Raw genomic sequence first — 16996 nt, 5'->3', positions numbered from 1 at the left:
CGGCAGTCCTCGCGCCTGATGGAGTTTGGCGGCGTGCGCGGCAGTCCTCGCTCCTGATTGGCAGTCTTCGCGCGTCCGCGGCAGTCCTCGCGCCTGATTGGGAGTCTTGGCGGCGTGCGCGGCAGTTCTCGCGCCTGATTGGACGTCTTCGCGCACGCACGGCAGTCCTCGCTCCTGATTGGGAGTCTTCGCGCGTCCGCGTCCGTTCTCGCGCCTGATTGGCGCGTGCAGTCTTGCGCGGCAGTCCTGAATGTCCTAAATATATATACAAGTTTTATTTGTACATATCGATAGGAAATATATACACAAACAACATTCATCCTTTAAAAAAATATCTAAAATTAGTACCCGGATTTTCTATTGTTTCTCTATAATATATATTGATTAACTATCTTGTGCACTGTATGTTATTTCATTACAATAGGTGTCTGTTAAGGAAAAATTACGTAATTTAATAACAGAAATATTGGGCAAATAAATAATATATAAATGAATTTTATTCGTTAAATGCTTAGTACAATTGCTTCTAATGTATCTGTTCTAAATCGTAAAGCATTTTTTCCCCAACTTGCACCATTATATGTTTTGCATACATATATGCATACAACAATTGTATATTGCAGAGATTGCGTTTCGACAGTTTGGATATCTGCAAGCATACTGTAGCAAGCAGAGTAATTTTATGCAACTTCAATTATATAAACTTTACATCAAATTTGTTTCTATAATATAAAACAAAATACTAACACACTTTATTTAAGTATTTTCCTTTATCTAAATTATGTCATTCTGTAGGGCAAGTATCATAAGTGTTTAGATATATCAGTATATGACGTTACGCTTTTGTGCATCAGCAGGAACATTTTTTCCTTTCAGATAATAAATGTTTCTATTAAACAATACGCATATGTATACAGCAAAAGAAACAAGTATAGTGCGCATATGGGTGTAACTGTATGTGTACACATCTTGCGATACATTCCATATACTCTTTAACAAAATTAAAATATTAATTTGTATAATAGGAAGAAAAAATATGTAGGCAAGATAATGAAATCTTTATCTAACGTAATGTAACAATATTATAATATTAATTAATAAGTAATCTTGAAAAATGTACTGTAAAACGATTATTTTGAAGAGTTTTTAAAACAAGTAGGTTCTCCAATCAGTTTCAATCTATTTTAGTTAAAAATATCAGCAGATCATCTATTTCAATGATTTTAGATATATTATAGAAAGGAAAATACTGAATAGCCTTTAATAAACATTAAATATTATTTATTTTTAATTTCGAAATTGTCAGTAGATATATATATAGAGAATTAAAGTCCTTTAATAGAAAGTCCCTCTAAATTGTTGGATGTTTTAGATACAAAGTAAGGTCCAAGATTTTTAGCTTAAAAATAAATTCAAAATTATATTCATATTACTTGATACAAGTTTTATTTGTATTATTACCAAAATTGCAAATATTTAAATTAAATTTAGATGAGATTATGAGCAATATGACCATACATATTAATTTTACGTTAATATTAGTATTCTCATATTCTGTACTCATTTAAACAAATTTATTTTAATAAAAACTTTAATTTATTTGTTATTAATTAATTATAATTATTATTTATTTGAAATAAATTGGAAGTTCTTAAAGTTTTCTTCTTTTTAAGTGACAGGAAAAGGATGTAATTCGTAAAAGTGCCCTCATCCAAATATAAGATTTACTATACTAATGTAATATTTCCATACAATATTGTTACATAAACTTTGTGTAGAAATATCTTTAGAATATATATAAAGAGTTATTATGGCAAACATAGCTTACATTACTCACTCACATTACTTTTCCAATTCCAAAATATGTCACAAGTGCAAGACACGGTGCCGCAAGAGAGAAAATTAATAAGTGTCTGCTTATTTTCTTACTTTCTATCTACACCTTCATGAAGAAGAAATTGACACAAGTCCAAATGCATCTGGCGCCTATAAAATATAATTTAATGTTCAGCGATAAAAAAAATTGATAAGCTAATTATATTAACTTACATATTTTATAAGCGCTTGTTAATTCATTTCTGAAACATTGTATATAACCTTCTTACCTTGTGTAACATTATTGCGAAGAAAAACTAAGACACTTCGACATCAGCTTGAGATGTAGTAGCAGCAGCTCCCAATGCAACACCGCCAATCAACTAGCAGCATCTACTATAAGACCTAAAGTTGCTGTAATACTTTTCTTGTCTTCCTCCACTTTTTCTGGCTGAACATTGATCAATTAAAAGCATAAACCAAGTACTAAACTAATTCCAAGTTAAAGTATGTAAATTGCCTGTAAAAAAAGAAAAAAGAACAGGAATACTATTAATCAGATGTTAATTTCATGAAATATGGTAATCAGTAAACATGCAATTGCACATACTACTATATGAACCTTTTTCATTAGTAATACCATCCACAGTAAATAATGCTCTTACACCCTCAGGTACAGTCAGGTATAATCGCTAGCGCAGTACCAACAAGGAGTCCTGCTCCTAATATTGAAACTAATTGTAACTTGTCCTATGGAAAACATATTGCACGTAAATTACAAGATACAATGAATTCTGATATACACCTATTATATACATACATAATTTTATATTACATAAAATATTCTTCTTCACTTCTATATCTTACTTCTTCTGATAAATTTATTTAACTTAATGGCAGTGATCCAGCTCCAAGACAAGATCCAACAAACATAACAAGAGAAAGCATCCATAGCATTGCTCTCTCCTCCATTTTTATTTAATTATTTAATACTGATGGCAATTTATTTTTAATTTTTAACATTATCATATACATCAATATATATAATATACATTCTTAGACATTATGACATTAGGCATTTGACTAGCAATATTAAATTATAAATTTGCAATTATATATATTGATCTATAATGTCAATGTAATAATTTTTTCGACAGATCAAAATATAAGTAAGATATTCGATGATTTATATACAATAATCATTGAATCGATTAATTAAACCACAAACGTCGACAAGATCGACAGTACTTCAGACCAGGTAATTCCTACATCTCGGAGCATAGACGTATTACGTATACAGATGGAGCATTATATTTATTACATAAAAGGACCGTCTGGAGGACAATGGAGGAATAAAGGAAGATAATTTCATTGTCGCTAAAAGGTAGCGTCAACCATTGGTTGAACAAAGAAGTAAGTAGTTGCTTCATTGTTCAACCAATGGCTGACGCTACATTTTAGCGCCAACGAAATTTTAAACCTTTAAACCTTTAAATTTGCAATTTCGCGCATGTTCGGCAGTCCTCGCGCCTGATTGGGAGTCTTGGCGGCGTGCGCGGCAGTCCTCGCTCCTGATTGGCAGTCTTCGCGCGTCCGCGGCAGTCCTCGCGCCTGATTGGGAGTCTTGGCGGCGTGCGCGGCAGTTCTCGCGCCTGATTGGACGTCTTCGCGCACGCACGGCAGTCCTCGCTCCTGATTGGGAGTCTTCGCGCGTCCGCGTCCGTTCTCGCGCCTGATTGGCGCGTGCAGTCTTGCGCGGCAGTCCTGAATGTCCTAAATATATATACAAGTTTTATTTGTACATATCGATAGGAAATATATACACAAACAACATTCATCCTTAAAAAAATATCTAAAATTAGTACCCGGATTTTCTATTGTTTCTCTATAATATATATTGATTAACTATCTTGTGCACTGTATGTTATTTCATTACAATAGGTGTCTGTTAAGGAAAAATTACGTAATTTAATAACAGAAATATTGGGCAAATAAATAATATATAAATGAATTTTATTCGTTAAATGCTTAGTACAATTGCTTCTAATGTATCTGTTCTAAATCGTAAAGCATTTTTTTCCCAACTCGCACCATTATATGTTTTGCATACATATATGCATACAACAATTGTATATTGCAGAGATTGCGTTTCGACAGTTTGGATATCTGCAAGCATACTGTAGCAAGCAGAGTAATTTTATGCAACTTCAATTATATAAGCTTTACATCAAATTTGTTTCTATAATATAAAACAAAATACTAACACACTTTATTTAAGTATTTTCCTTTATCTAAATTATGTCATTCTGTAGGGCAAGTATCATAAGTGTTTAGATATATCAGTATATGACGTTACGCTTTTGTGCATCAGCAGGAACATTTTTTCCTTTCAGATAATAAATGTTTCTATTAAACAATACGCATATGTATACAGCAAAAGAAACAAGTATAGTGCGCATATGGGGTGTAACTGTATGTGTACACATCTTGCGATACATTCCATATACTCTTTAACAAAATTAAAATATTAATTTGTATAATAGGAAGAAAAAATATGTAGGCAAGATAATGAAATCTTTATCTAACGTAATGTAACAATATTATAATATTAATTAATAAGTAATCTTGAAAAATGTACTGTAAAACGATTATTTTGAAGAGTTTTTAAAACAAGTAGGTTCTCCAATCAGTTTCAATCTATTTTAGTTAAAAATATCAGCAGATCATCTATTTCAATGATTTTAGATATATTATAGAAAGGAAAATACTGAATAGCCTTTAATAAACATTAAATATTATTTATTTTTAATTTCGAAATTGTCAGTAGATATATATATATAGAGAATTAAAGTCCTTTAATAGAAAGTCCCTCTAAATTGTTGGATGTTTTAGATACAAAGTAAGGTCCAAGATTTTTAGCTTAAAAATAAATTCAAAATTATATTCATATTACTTGATACAAGTTTTATTTGTATTATTACCAAAATTGCAAATATTTAAATTAAATTTAGATGAGATTATGAGCAATATGACCATACATATTAATTTTACGTTAATATTAGTATTCTCATATTCTGTACTCATTTAAACAAATTTATTTTAATAAAAACTTTAATTTATTTGTTATTAATTAATTATAATTATTATTTATTTGAAATAAATTGGAAGTTCTTAAAGTTTTCTTCTTTTTAAGTGACAGGAAAAGGATGTAATTCGTAAAAGTGCCCTCATCCAAATATAAGATTTACTATACTAATGTAATATTTCCATACAATATTGTTACATAAACTTTGTGTAGAAATATCTTTAGAATATATATAAAGAGTTATTATGGCAAACACAGCTTACATTACTCACTCACATTACTTTTCCAATTCCAAAATATGTCACAAGTGCAAGACACGGTGCCGCAAGAGAGAAAATTAATAAGTGTCTGCTTATTTTCTTACTTTCTATCTACACCTTCATGAAGAAGAAATTGACACAAGTCCAAATGCATCTGGCGCCTATAAAATATAATTTAATGTTCAGCGATAAAAGAAATTGATAAGCTAATTATATTAACTTACATATTTTATAAGCGCTTGTTAATTCATTTCTGAAACATTGTATATAACCTTCTTACCTTGTGTAACATTATTGCGAAGAAAAACTAAGACACTTCGACATCAGCTTGAGATGTAGTAGCAGCAGCCTCCCAATGCAACACCGCCAATCAACTAGCAGCATCTACTATAAGACCTAAAGTTGCTGTAATACTTTTCTTGTCTTCCTCCACTTTTTCTGGCTGAACATTGATCAATTAAAAGCATAAACCAAGTACTAAACTAATTCCAAGTTAAAGTATGTAAATTGCCTGTAAAAAAAGGAAAAAGAACAGGAATACTATTAATCAGATGTTAATTTCATGAAATATGGTAATCAGTAAACATGCAATTGCACAATACTACTATACGAACCTTTTTCATTATTTAATACCATCCACAGTAAATAATGCTCTTACACCCTCAGGTACAGTCAGGTATAATCGCTAGCGCAGTACCAACAAGGAGTCCTGCTCCTAATATTGAAACTAATTGTAACTTGTCCTATGGAAAACATATTGCACGTAAATTACAAGATACAATGAATTCTGATATACACCTATTATATACATACATAATTTTATATTACATAAAATATTCTTCTTCACTTCTATATCTTACTTCTTCTGATAAATTTATTTAACTTAATGGCAGTGATCCAGCTCCAAGACAAGATCCAACAAACATAACAAGAGAAAGCATCCATAGCATTGCTCTCTCCTCCATTTTTATTTAATTATTTAATACTGATGGCAATTTATTTTTAATTTTTAACATTATCATATACATCAATGTACCTATATAATATACATTCTTAGACATTATGACATTAGGCATTTGACTAGCAATATTAAATTATAAATTTGCAATTATATATATTGATCTATAATGTCAATGTAATAATTTTTTCGACAGATCAAAATATAAGTAAGATATTCGATGATTTATATACAATAATCATTGAATCGATTAATTAAACCACAAACGTCGACAAGATCGACAGTACTTCAGACCAGGTAATTCCTACATCTCGGAGCATAGACGTATTACGTATACAGATGGAGCATTATATTTATTACATAAAAGGACCGTCTGGAGGACAATGGAGGAATAAAGGAAGATAATTTCATTGTCGCTAAAAGGTAGCGTCAACCATTGGTTGAACAAAGAGGTAAGTAGTTGCTTCATTGTTCAACCAATGGCTGACGCTACATTTTAGCGCCAACGAAATTTTAAACCTTTAAACCTTTAAATTTGCAATTTCGCGCATGTTCGGCAGTCCTCGCGCCTGATTGGCAGTTTGGCGGGGTGCGCGGCAGTCCTCGCTCCTGATTGGCAGTCTTCGCGCGTCCGCGGCAGTCCTCGCGCCTGATTGGGAGTCTTGGCGGCGTGCGCGGCAGTTCTCGCGCCTGATTGGACGTCTTCGCGCACGCACGGCAGTCCTCGCTCCTGATTGGGAGTCTTCGCGCGTCCGCGTCCGTTCTCGCGCCTGATTGGCGCGTGCAGTCTTGCGCGGCAGTCCTGAATGTCCTAAATATATATACAAGTTTTATTTGTACATATCGATAGGAAATATATACACAAACAACATTCATCCCTTAAAAAAATATCTAAAATTAGTACCCGGATTTTCTATTGTTTCTCTATAATATATATTGATTAACTATCTTGTGCACTGTATGTTATTTCATTACAATAGGTGTCTGTTAAGGAAAAATTACGTAATTTAATAACAGAAATATTGGGCAAATAAATAATATATAAATGAATTTTATTCGTTAAATGCTTAGTACAATTGCTTCTAATGTATCTGTTCTAAATCGTAAAGCATTTTTTTCCCAACTCGCACCATTATATGTTTTGCATACATATATGCATACAACAATTGTATATTGCAGAGATTGCGTTTCGACAGTTTGGATATCTGCAAGCATACTGTAGCAAGCAGAGTAATTTTATGCAACTTCAATTATATAAACTTTACATCAAATTTGTTTCTATAATATAAAACAAAATACTAACACACTTTATTTAAGTATTTTCCTTTATCTAAATTATGTCATTCTGTAGGGCAAGTATCATAAGTGTTTAGATATATCAGTATATGACGTTACGCTTTTGTGCATCAGCAGGAACATTTTTTCCTTTCAGATAATAAATGTTTCTATTAAACAATACGCATATGTATACAGCAAAAGAAACAAGTATAGTGCGCATATGGGGTGTAACTGTATGTGTACACATCTTGCGATACATTCCATATACTCTTTAACAAAATTAAAATATTAATTTGTATAATAGGAAGAAAAAATATGTAGGCAAGATAATGAAATCTTTATCTAACGTAATGTAACAATATTATAATATTAATTAATAAGTAATCTTGAAAAATGTACTGTAAAACGATTATTTTGAAGAGTTTTTAAAACAAGTAGGTTCTCCAATCAGTTTCAATCTATTTTAGTTAAAAATATCAGCAGATCATCTATTTCAATGATTTTAGATATATTATAGAAAGGAAAATACTGAATAGCCTTTAATAAACATTAAATATTATTTATTTTTAATTTCGAAATTGTCAGTAGATATATATATAGAGAATTAAAGTCCTTTAATAGAAAGTCCCTCTAAATTGTTGGATGTTTTAGATACAAAGTAAGGTCCAAGATTTTTAGCTTAAAAATAAATTCAAAATTATATTCATATTACTTGATACAAGTTTTATTTGTATTATTACCAAAATTGCAAATATTTAAATTAAATTTAGATGAGATTATGAGCAATATGACCATACATATTAATTTTACGTTAATATTAGTATTCTCATATTCTGTACTCATTTAAACAAATTTATTTTAATAAAAACTTTAATTTATTTGTTATTAATTAATTATAATTATTATTTATTTGAAATAAATTGGAAGTTCTTAAAGTTTTCTTCTTTTTAAGTGACAGGAAAAGGATGTAATTCGTAAAAGTGCCCTCATCCAAATATAAGATTTACTATACTAATGTAATATTTCCATACAATATTGTTACATAAACTTTGTGTAGAAATATCTTTAGAATATATATAAAGAGTTATTATGGCAAACACAGCTTACATTACTCACTCACATTACTTTTCCAATTCCAAAATATGTCACAAGTGCAAGACACGGTGCCGCAAGAGAGAAAATTAATAAGTGTCTGCTTATTTTCTTACTTTCTATCTACACCTTCATGAAGAAGAAATTGACACAAGTCCAAATGCATCTGGCGCCTATAAAATATAATTTAATGTTCAGCGATAAAAAAAATTGATAAGCTAATTATATTAACTTACATATTTTATAAGCGCTTGTTAATTCATTTCTGAAACATTGTATATAACCTTCTTACCTTGTGTAACATTATTGCGAAGAAAAACTAAGACACTTCGACATCAGCTTGAGATGTAGTAGCAGCAGCCTCCCAATGCAACACCGCCAATCAACTAGCAGCATCTACTATAAGACCTAAAGTTGCTGTAATACTTTTCTTGTCTTCCTCCACTTTTTCTGGCTGAACATTGATCAATTAAAAGCATAAACCAAGTACTAAACTAATTCCAAGTTAAAGTATGTAAATTGCCTGTAAAAAAAGGAAAAAGAACAGGAATACTATTAATCAGATGTTAATTTCATGAAATATGGTAATCAGTAAACATGCAATTGCACAATACTACTATACGAACCTTTTTCATTATTTAATACCATCCACAGTAAATAATGCTCTTACACCCTCAGGTACAGTCAGGTATAATCGCTAGCGCAGTACCAACAAGGAGTCCTGCTCCTAATATTGAAACTAATTGTAACTTGTCCTATGGAAAACATATTGCACGTAAATTACAAGATACAATGAATTCTGATATACACCTATTATATACATACATAATTTTATATTACATAAAATATTCTTCTTCACTTCTATATCTTACTTCTTCTGATAAATTTATTTAACTTAATGGCAGTGATCCAGCTCCAAGACAAGATCCAACAAACATAACAAGAGAAAGCATCCATAGCATTGCTCTCTCCTCCATTTTTATTTAATTATTTAATACTGATGGCAATTTATTTTTAATTTTTAACATTATCATATACATCAATATATATAATATACATTCTTAGACATTATGACATTAGGCATTTGACTAGCAATATTAAATTATAAATTTGCAATTATATATATTGATCTATAATGTCAATGTAATAATTTTTTCGACAGATCAAAATATAAGTAAGATATTCGATGATTTATATACAATAATCATTGAATCGATTAATTAAACCACAAACGTCGACAAGATCGACAGTACTTCAGACCAGGTAATTCCTACATCTCGGAGCATAGACGTATTACGTATACAGATGGAGCATTATATTTATTACATAAAAGGACCGTCTGGAGGACAATGGAGGAATAAAGGAAGATAATTTCATTGTCGCTAAAAGGTAGCGTCAACCATTGGTTGAACAAAGAGTAAGTAGTTGCTTCATTGTTCAACCAATGGCTGACGCTACATTTTAGCGCCAACGAAATTTTAAACCTTTAAACCTTTAAATTTGCAATTTCGCGCATGTTCGGCAGTCCTCGCGCCTGATTGGGAGTCTATGGCGGCGTGCGCGGCAGTCCTCGCTCCTGATTGGCAGTCTTCGCGCGTCCGCGGCAGTCCTCGCGCCTGATTGGGAGTCTTGGCGGCGTGCGCGGCAGTTCTCGCGCCTGATTGGACGTCTTCGCGCACGCACGGCAGTCCTCGCTCCTGATTGGGAGTCTTCGCGCGTCCGCGTCCGTTCTCGCGCCTGATTGGCGCGTGCAGTCTTGCGCGGCAGTCCTGAATGTCCTAAATATATATACAAGTTTTATTTGTACATATCGATAGGAAATATATACACAAACAACATTCATCCCTTAAAAAAATATCTAAAATTAGTACCCGGATTTTCTATTGTTTCTCTATAATATATATTGATTAACTATCTTGTGCACTGTATGTTATTTCATTACAATAGGTGTCTGTTAAGGAAAAATTACGTAATTTAATAACAGAAATATTGGGCAAATAAATAATATATAAATGAATTTTATTCGTTAAATGCTTAGTACAATTGCTTCTAATGTATCTGTTCTAAATCGTAAAGCATTTTTTTCCCAACTCGCACCATTATATGTTTTGCATACATATATGCATACAACAATTGTATATTGCAGAGATTGCGTTTCGACAGTTTGGATATCTGCAAGCATACTGTAGCAAGCAGAGTAATTTTATGCAACTTCAATTATATAAGCTTTACATCAAATTTGTTTCTATAATATAAAACAAAATACTAACACACTTTATTTAAGTATTTTCCTTTATCTAAATTATGTCATTCTGTAGGGCAAGTATCATAAGTGTTTAGATATATCAGTATATGACGTTACGCTTTTGTGCATCAGCAGGAACATTTTTTCCTTTCAGATAATAAATGTTTCTATTAAACAATACGCATATGTATACAGCAAAAGAAACAAGTATAGTGCGCATATGGGGTGTAACTGTATGTGTACACATCTTGCGATACATTCCATATACTCTTTAACAAAATTAAAATATTAATTTGTATAATAGGAAGAAAAAATATGTAGGCAAGATAATGAAATCTTTATCTAACGTAATGTAACAATATTATAATATTAATTAATAAGTAATCTTGAAAAATGTACTGTAAAACGATTATTTTGAAGAGTTTTTAAAACAAGTAGGTTCTCCAATCAGTTTCAATCTATTTTAGTTAAAAATATCAGCAGATCATCTATTTCAATGATTTTAGATATATTATAGAAAGGAAAATACTGAATAGCCTTTAATAAACATTAAATATTATTTATTTTTAATTTCGAAATTGTCAGTAGATATATATATAGAGAATTAAAGTCCTTTAATAGAAAGTCCCTCTAAATTGTTGGATGTTTTAGATACAAAGTAAGGTCCAAGATTTTTAGCTTAAAAATAAATTCAAAATTATATTCATATTACTTGATACAAGTTTTATTTGTATTATTACCAAAATTGCAAATATTTAAATTAAATTTAGATGAGATTATGAGCAATATGACCATACATATTAATTTTACGTTAATATTAGTATTCTCATATTCTGTACTCATTTAAACAAATTTATTTTAATAAAAACTTTAATTTATTTGTTATTAATTAATTATAATTATTATTTATTTGAAATAAATTGGAAGTTCTTAAAGTTTTCTTCTTTTTAAGTGACAGGAAAAGGATGTAATTCGTAAAAGTGCCCTCATCCAAATATAAGATTTACTATACTAATGTAATATTTCCATACAATATTGTTACATAAACTTTGTGTAGAAATATCTTTAGAATATATATAAAGAGTTATTATGGCAAACACAGCTTACATTACTCACTCACATTACTTTTCCAATTCCAAAATATGTCACAAGTGCAAGACACGGTGCCGCAAGAGAGAAAATTAATAAGTGTCTGCTTATTTTCTTACTTTCTATCTACACCTTCATGAAGAAGAAATTGACACAAGTCCAAATGCATCTGGCGCCTATAAAATATAATTTAATGTTCAGCGATAAAAAAAATTGATAAGCTAATTATATTAACTTACATATTTTATAAGCGCTTGTTAATTCATTTCTGAAACATTGTATATAACCTTCTTACCTTGTGTAACATTATTGCGAAGAAAAACTAAGACACTTCGACATCAGCTTGAGATGTAGTAGCAGCAGCTCCCAATGCAACACCGCCAATCAACTAGCAGCATCTACTATAAGACCTAAAGTTGCTGTAATACTTTTCTTGTCTTCCTCCACTTTTTCTGGCTGAACATTGATCAATTAAAAGCATAAACCAAGTACTAAACTAATTCCAAGTTAAAGTATGTAAATTGCCTGTAAAAAAAGGAAAAAGAACAGGAATACTATTAATCAGATGTTAATTTCATGAAATATGGTAATCAGTAAACATGCAATTGCACAATACTACTATACGAACCTTTTTCATTATTTAATACCATCCACAGTAAATAATGCTCTTACACCCTCAGGTACAGTCAGGTATAATCGCTAGCGCAGTACCAACAAGGAGTCCTGCTCCTAATATTGAAACTAATTGTAACTTGTCCTATGGAAAACATATTGCACGTAAATTACAAGATACAATGAATTCTGATATACACCTATTATATACATACATAATTTTATATTACATAAAATATTCTTCTTCACTTCTATATCTTACTTCTTCTGATAAATTTATTTAACTTAATGGCAGTGATCCAGCTCCAAGACAAGATCCAACAAACATAACAAGAGAAAGCATCCATAGCATTGCTCTCTCCTCCATTTTTATTTAATTATTTAATACTGATGGCAATTTATTTTTAATTTTTAACATTATCATATACATCAATGTACCTATATAATATACATTCTTAGACATTATGACATTAGGCATTTGACTAGCAATATTAAATTATAAATTTGCAATTATATATATTGATCTATAATGTCAATGTAATAATTTTTTCGACAGATCAAAATATAAGTAAGATATTCGATGATTTATATACAATAATCATTGAATCGATTAATTAAACCACAAACGTCGACAAGATCGACAGTACTTCAGACCAGGTAATTCCTACATCTCGGAGCATAGACGTATTACGTATACAGATGGAGCATTATATTTATTACATAAAAGGACCGTCTGGAGGACAATGGAGGAATAAAGGAAGATAATTTCATTGTCGCTAAAAGGTAGCGTCAACCATTGGTTGAACAAAGAGTAAGTAGTTGCTTCATTGTTCAACCAATGGCTGACGCTACATTTTAGCGCCAACGAAATTTTAAACCTTTAAACCTTTAAATTTGCAATTTCGCGCATGTTCGGCAGTCCTCGCGCCTGATTGGCAGTTATGGCGGCGTGCGCGGCAGTCCTCGCTCCTGATTGGCAGTCTTCGCGCGTCCGCGGCAGTCCTCGCGCCTGATTGGGAGTCTTGGCGGCGTGCGCGGCAGTTCTCGCGCCTGATTGGACGTCTTCGCGCACGCACGGCAGTCCTCGCTCCTGATTGGGAGTCTTCGCGCGTCCGCGTCCGTTCTCGCGCCTGATTGGCGCGTGCAGTCTTGCGCGGCAGTCCTGAATGTCCTAAATATATATACAAGTTTTATTTGTACATATCGATAGGAAATATATACACAAACAACATTCATCCTTTAAAAAAATATCTAAAATTAGTACCCGGATTTTCTATTGTTTCTCTATAATATATATTGATTAACTATCTTGTGCACTGTATGTTATTTCATTACAATAGGTGTCTGTTAAGGAAAAATTACGTAATTTAATAACAGAAATATTGGGCAAATAAATAATATATAAATGAATTTTATTCGTTAAATGCTTAGTACAATTGCTTCTAATGTATCTGTTCTAAATCGTAAAGCATTTTTTTCCCAACTCGCACCATTATATGTTTTGCATACATATATGCATACAACAATTGTATATTGCAGAGATTGCGTTTCGACAGTTTGGATATCTGCAAGCATACTGTAGCAAGCAGAGTAATTTTATGCAACTTCAATTATATAAACTTTACATCAAATTTGTTTCTATAATATAAAACAAAATACTAACACACTTTATTTAAGTATTTTCCTTTATCTAAATTATGTCATTCTGTAGGGCAAGTATCATAAGTGTTTAGATATATCAGTATATGACGTTACGCTTTTGTGCATCAGCAGGAACATTTTTTCCTTTCAGATAATAAATGTTTCTATTAAACAATACGCATATGTATACAGCAAAAGAAACAAGTATAGTGCGCATATGGGGTGTAACTGTATGTGTACACATCTTGCGATACATTCCATATACTCTTTAACAAAATTAAAATATTAATTTGTATAATAGGAAGAAAAAATATGTAGGCAAGATAATGAAATCTTTATCTAACGTAATGTAACAATATTATAATATTAATTAATAAGTAATCTTGAAAAATGTACTGTAAAACGATTATTTTGAAGAGTTTTTAAAACAAGTAGGTTCTCCAATCAGTTTCAATCTATTTTAGTTAAAAATATCAGCAGATCATCTATTTCAATGATTTTAGATATATTATAGAAAGGAAAATACTGAATAGCCTTTAATAAACATTAAATATTATTTATTTTTAATTTCGAAATTGTCAGTAGATATATATATAGAGAATTAAAGTCCTTTAATAGAAAGTCCCTCTAAATTGTTGGATGTTTTAGATACAAAGTAAGGTCCAAGATTTTTAGCTTAAAAATAAATTCAAAATTATATTCATATTACTTGATACAAGTTTTATTTGTATTATTACCAAAATTGCAAATATTTAAATTAAATTTAGATGAGATTATGAGCAATATGACCATACATATTAATTTTACGTTAATATTAGTATTCTCATATTCTGTACTCATTTAAACAAATTTATTTTAATAAAAACTTTAATTTATTTGTTATTAATTAATTATAATTATTATTTATTTGAAATAAATTGGAAGTTCTTAAAGTTTTCTTCTTTTTAAGTGACAGGAAAAGGATGTAATTCGTAAAAGTGCCCTCATCCAAATATAAGATTTACTATACTAATGTAATATTTCCATACAATATTGTTACATAAACTTTGTGTAGAAATATCTTTAGAATATATATAAAGAGTTATTATGGCAAACACAGCTTACATTACTCACTCACATTACTTTTCCAATTCCAAAATATGTCACAAGTGCAAGACACGGTGCCGCAAGAGAGAAAATTAATAAGTGTCTGCTTATTTTCTTACTTTCTATCTACACCTTCATGAAGAAGAAATTGACACAAGTCCAAATGCATCTGGCGCCTATAAAATATAATTTAATGTTCAGCGATAAAAAAATTGATAAGCTAATTATATTAACTTACATATTTTATAAGCGCTTGTTAATTCATTTCTGAAACATTGTATATAACCTTCTTACCTTGTGTAACATTATTGCGAAGAAAAACTAAGACACTTCGACATCAGCTTGAGATGTAGTAGCAGCAGCTCCCAATGCAACACCGCCAATCAACTAGCAGCATCTACTATAAGACCTAAAGTTGCTGTAATACTTTTCTTGTCTTCCTCCACTTTTTCTGGCTGAACATTGATCAATTAAAAGCATAAACCAAGTACTAAACTAATTCCAAGTTAAAGTATGTAAATTGCCTGTAAAAAAAGGAAAAAAGAACAGGAATACTATTAATCAGATGTTAATTTCATGAAATATGGTAATCAGTAAACATGCAATTGCACAATACTACTATACGAACCTTTTTCATTATTAATACCATCCACAGTAAATAATGCTCTTACACCCTCAGGTACAGTCAGGTATAATCGCTAGCGCAGTACCAACAAGGAGTCCTGCTCCTAATATTGAAACTAATTGTAACTTGTCCTATGGAAAACATATTGCACGTAAATTACAAGATACAATGAATTCTGATATACACCTATTATATACATACATAATTTTATATTACATAAAATATTCTTCTTCACTTCTATATCTTACTTCTTCTGATAAATTTATTTAACTTAATGGCAGTGATCCAGCTCCAAGACAAGATCCAACAAACATAACAAGAGAAAGCATCCATAGCATTGCTCTCTCCTCCATTTTTATTTAATTATTTAATACTGATGGCAATTTATTTTTAATTTTTAACATTATCATATACATCAATATATATAATATACATTCTTAGACATTATGACATTAGGCATTTGACTAGCAATATTAAATTATAAATTTGCAATTATATATATTGATCTATAATGTCAATGTAATAATTTTTTCGACAGATCAAAATATAAGTAAGATATTCGATGATTTATATACAATAATCATTGAATCGATTAATTAAACCACAAACGTCGACAAGATCGACAGTACTTCAGACCAGGTAATTCCTACATCTCGGAGCATAGACGTATTACGTATACAGATGGAGCATTATATTTATTACATAAAAGGACCGTCTGGAGGACAATGGAGGAATAAAGGAAGATAATTTCATTGTCGCTAAAAGGTAGCGTCAACCATTGGTTGAACAAAGAAGTAAGTAGTTGCTTCATTGTTCAACCAATGGCTGACGCTACATTTTAGCGCCAACGAAATTTTAAACCTTTAAACCTTTAAATTTGCAATTTCGCGCATGTTCGGCAGTCCTCGCGCCTGATTGGAGTTATGCGGCGTGCGCGGCAGTCCTCGCTCCTGATTGGCAGTCTTCGCGCGTCCGCGGCAGTCCTCGCGCCTGATTGGGAGTCTTGGCGGCGTGCGCGGCAGTTCTCGCGCCTGATTGGACGTCTTCGCGCACGCACGGCAGTCCTCGCTCCTGATTGGGAGTCTTCGCGCGTCCGCGTCCGTTCTCGCGCCTGATTGGCGCGTGCTGCAGTCTTGCGCGGCAGTCCTGAATGTCCTTAAATATATATACAAGTTTTATTTGTACATATCGATAGGAAATATATACACAA

At 31.2% G+C, this 16996-nt stretch overlaps 2 long non-coding RNA genes and 1 pseudogene across 43 annotated transcripts; all 3 read right to left on the bottom strand.

Annotated features, from left to right (window-relative positions):
• Positions 1-6639, bottom strand: LOC112637893 (annotated as a pseudogene).
• A 74-nt stretch (positions 6640-6713) lies between these two features.
• LOC112637898 lies at positions 6714-13339 on the bottom strand. Of its 32 annotated transcripts, none has more exons than XR_003122778.1 (13): positions 12650-13227; positions 12451-12579; positions 12118-12347; positions 11841-11998; positions 10759-11002; positions 10360-10671; positions 9981-10266; positions 9115-9243; positions 8781-9011; positions 8504-8661; positions 7422-7665; positions 7023-7334; positions 6714-6929 (listed from the first exon to the last, which is right to left on the bottom strand). It is a non-coding gene; the product is annotated as an uncharacterized LOC112637898 (long non-coding RNA). The 32 variants fall into 32 exon arrangements; XR_003122781.1 differs by having other exon boundaries at positions 7023-7323; XR_003122787.1 differs by having other exon boundaries at positions 8513-8661.
• A 29-nt stretch (positions 13340-13368) lies between these two features.
• Positions 13369-16674, bottom strand: LOC112637900. Of its 11 annotated transcripts, none has more exons than XR_003122811.1 (7): positions 15988-16565; positions 15790-15917; positions 15456-15685; positions 15180-15337; positions 14098-14341; positions 13699-14010; positions 13369-13605 (listed from the first exon to the last, which is right to left on the bottom strand). It is a non-coding gene; the product is annotated as an uncharacterized LOC112637900 (long non-coding RNA). The 11 variants fall into 11 exon arrangements; XR_003122813.1 differs by having other exon boundaries at positions 13699-13999; XR_003122817.1 differs by having other exon boundaries at positions 15189-15337.
• Positions 16675-16996: the final 322 nt, after the last annotated feature.

Source organism: Camponotus floridanus, unplaced genomic scaffold (assembly GCF_003227725.1).
Source record: "Camponotus floridanus strain SB8 unplaced genomic scaffold, Cflo_v7.5 scaffold218, whole genome shotgun sequence".
In the NCBI taxonomy this organism is placed as follows: domain Eukaryota; kingdom Metazoa; phylum Arthropoda; class Insecta; order Hymenoptera; family Formicidae; genus Camponotus; species Camponotus floridanus.
The sequence above is the reverse complement of the archived record's forward strand: the minus strand, read 5'-3'. Positions and strand labels throughout refer to the sequence as shown.